Here is a 3,853-nt window from a genome sequence, read left to right on the forward strand (position 1 = left end):
CCTCCAGAGATAACTGCCTACACATGGTGAACAGAAATATTCAGGCAAAACAGCCATACACAGAAAATAAAAATAAATCTTTAAAAATTATGTTTTTGGGTAGCTTACAAAAATGTGTTTTATTGTGACTTTTTTGTGCATGAATATACTTTGTTCTTTTAAAAGTTTCTTTTATTTGCCTGTATTGTGTATGGATGTACGTGTGTGTGTGTGTGTGTGTGTGTGTGTGTGTGTCTCATGCTGCCAGAACTGGAGACCTTGCCTCTTCAGCTTCCCGAGTGCTGAGATCGCAGATGGCTCGGTCCATGCTGGGTTGTGCTCTCTGTTCTGTTCTGTTCTGAGCCAGCCAGCCCTGCTCATTCTTTTGTGGCAGCGTTATCACAGTTGAAATGTCCTGGGGGTTTCAGATAAAGGCCCAGGCCTCTTCAGTTCGGTAGCTGCATACAAGAATCTCACATCCCTGGAGTGAGTGTGCAGGCTGCTGGCTGCTCCAGACTGGGATGTTATGTGGGCCTAGGGATCATGGGAATTTTAACTTTTGGAGAAAGAAACTGAAAAGCCCTTTGATGTCAAGTAGATTGACCACCTACCCCTGCCTCCTGCCAAAGGCCACCCCACCCCCTGCCAAAGCCACTCCACCCCTGCCCCCTGCCTGCTCCCTCTGCCCCCCCACCTGCCCCCTGCCCCTCTTCCCAGCCAAAGGACGTAGAGTGCAGTTCCCTGCCATACTCCACGTTCCTTGAGCCGGATTTCCCTCCTGCCATGAACAGTGTGAATTTTCAGATTAACATTTTATTTTGAATAACTAAAGTCTTACGGAGAAGTAGCCACAACAACAAAATTTCATGTGACCTTGTTTTTGTGAGAAGTGTTTGACACTATGTTGCAGACTGATGTCTGAAATGCTTCTGTGTAGGTCTCTAACAATACAAGGTACAGACAGTGTGTCTGTTTATTTAAGACAGTGTGTCTGTTTATATAAGTCTGTTGGTGACTTCGAGAGAGAGAGAGAGAGAGAGAGAGAGAGAGAGAGAGAGAGAGAGAGAGAGCCATCTTTATCTCATCCACCCATAGGCTAATGTGGGTTAGTGCCTGGTCCAGCCAGCGATCGGCATGGGCTGAGCAACCCTGCCTTCTCCTACACTGTGCCCAGCCCTTCCTGACTCGTATGCTTTAGAGCATGTGCCCAAGAATGCAATGCCCCCTCTTAACATTTGTGACCCCTGACCTCTGTAGCATAAACCTTGATGATGGGAGTGGCTCTCTTTGTGGCGGTACAGGGACCACTTCATTAACTAGGCCAGCAAGCTCCCCACAAAGGGCCAGGTGACTTTGCAAGCCATGCATTCTGTTGCGACTTCTCGGGTCTGCCTGGCAGTGTAAAAGTAGCCCGCAGGAGTGTGCTCCTCAGCTTCCCGCAGAGCGCCATGGGCACCAGGGACATTCTTTTTACCTGTCCCTTCTGTTTGTCCCCATATGTGTGCGGGTAACGGCGGTTAAAAGAGGGTGTCAGATGGAACTGGAACCATAGGTGCTTAAGTCACCCAGTGTGGGTGCTGGGAACCGAATCCAGGTCCTCTGGAAGAGCAGCAAGCCCTCAACTGCTGAGCCATCTCTCCAGTCCCTGGCTCTTGTTTGCCTCTCCAGCTATTTAAAGATGTAAAAGTGGCTGTTGACTCAGAAGCTGCAGAAAAACAGGAAGTGATTTTAGCTAGTAAAGACTTGGCCATTATAACGACTCTAGCGTAAGAGAGGGCCCAACCAGATGTTTTATAGATGATGTTCTCTTGATTAGCAATTAAAGTTTCAACTTAACACAAGAATTAATCCTGTTTTCTAGTTGTTTATTATACGAGGCAGAGCTAGGCATAGTTCTCTGGGAGAGAAAACTATGCAGGTATCTTTCTTATTCGAATCTTCTGGTCCTTCCCATAGGCAGGCCTCGCTGTGAGAGGGCTCAGCTCCCGCCATCCTGTTCTAGCTCCCCATCCTGTTCCAGCCCCCGTTGAGGCTTGCCCTCTCCCTCCCTCCCCACAGCCATCACATCTTCCTCCGAGAGTTCCACGGTCTTGACCATGGTCCAGATGTATAAACCAAATTAACTAAATAGAAAAAGATATAATTCAAAAATAATTGGCAAGTTACGTCTGGAATAATTACTATGTTCTGCCAGGAATGAACGTTTCAAGGTTACTCTGGCCTTCATCTAACTTTGATGTTAATGATGGTCTTTGTGGGGGTATTTTGGCTCTAAAATCTTGCATCCCTGAGCTTGGGCACCAGGAGACTTTTCGGAGGCACCAGCCCAGTCAGGCCATAAATAAAAAGGACTTAAAACTTTTAATTGGCTTAATCAAGACCGTTGTCAGTAGCTACATGAGTAGATCATTACGGTGAAGAGTGACGCAGAACCGCTCGTTTCTTCTGGGCACGGTGGAACATGTCCTGTGAGATCGAGGCCAGCTTGATCCACATAGATGGCTCCATACCAGTCAGGGTTGCATAGGAAGACCCTGACTCAAAAACTAACCAGCCACAACAAATGGACACATTGATAGCCTGTTGGAATTCTCAGTAGGTGGGTGTGTCCCGCTCAGCCCCTCCCTCAGACTGTAAGTGTGGGCAGCCCTCTCCCCACGACTACAGTGTTTGCTCTGAGCTTGGGCTCTGTGTTCCCTCTGACTTCACTGCCACCTTTAGCCAACTGTGCTACCCTGGGGGCTCAGCCATAGCCTCCTCCTGCCTCAGGACAATAGACCAATTCCACCCTAAAACCAGTTTATAACGGCTGTTCTTGGTTTTCAATGTGACCACATTGGGAACTAAAACCAAAAACCAGAGGGCCTGTGATGGGGGTCCCTCCTTTATCCTTTTCTTTTTGGCAGTGCTGGGACTGGAACTCAGGGCCCTGAGCATGCTAGGCAAGCACTCTACTACTGAGCCGTATTTCCCGTCCTGTCCTAACCGTTAGCGCCCCCAGCCCACCACCAAGATGGCTAGTTCACAAGCCTAGTCAGAGATGCAGCCCAACAGGAGGAGGAGGCTCTGTCAACAAGTGTACAAGGTGCCACCAGCCTAAGGCTGAGTGTCTCTCACTGCTGGCAAAGGCTGTTGGCAGGGCTTCTCAGAGCAGACTGCAAGGTTGCTGTGTCACCATGGGTGGCAGAGGGGAGAGCTGCACAGCCTTCCCTAAATGAAACCGAAGGGTTTCAAATGTGCCTTTGGGAAGCCAAGCGAGACTGGCAGTCAGCTCGTCTGTGCTCGTGGGTGGTGGAAGCCAAGCAAGACTGGCAGTCAGCTCGTCTGTGCTCGTGGGTGGCATGGTTTGTGGAAGCCGAGCGAGAGTGGCTGTCAGCTCATGTGTGCTCGTGGTTGGTGGAAGCCGAGCAAGAGTGGCCGTCAGCTCGTGTGCTCGTGGGAGGCATGGTTGGTGGCCATCTCCCTTTCCTGGGTTCGTACAGTGTGACTCATATGACCGGCATGTTGGTGGCCCCTCTGGAAATACCCTCAGACTCTGAAGAATTAGGAGGTGACTTCTTCCTTGCTGGAGTCTCCCGAGGGCTTATCAACTCTACTGGATGTAACTTAAGAAAACCCAAGTTTTAGATTCAAATGGATTTTGTTCTGACACAGGGTCTCTGTATAGCCCTGGATGTCCTGGAATTTATCATGTAGATCAGGCTGGCCTCAAACTCAACAGAGATTTGCCTGACTCTGCCTCCTGGGCCCTGGGATGAAAGACGTGTGCCACCATGCCTGGCTAAAACTTCTCAAAAATCAAAACTTTGTAGAAAAACAGCCAAAGCAACGAAGGTAAAGTGGAGGAGGATGAAGAAGAAAAACTCACATAGAC

Source organism: Chionomys nivalis, chromosome 3 (genome assembly GCF_950005125.1).
Source record: "Chionomys nivalis chromosome 3, mChiNiv1.1, whole genome shotgun sequence".
Classification (NCBI taxonomy): Eukaryota; Metazoa; Chordata; class Mammalia; order Rodentia; family Cricetidae; genus Chionomys; species Chionomys nivalis.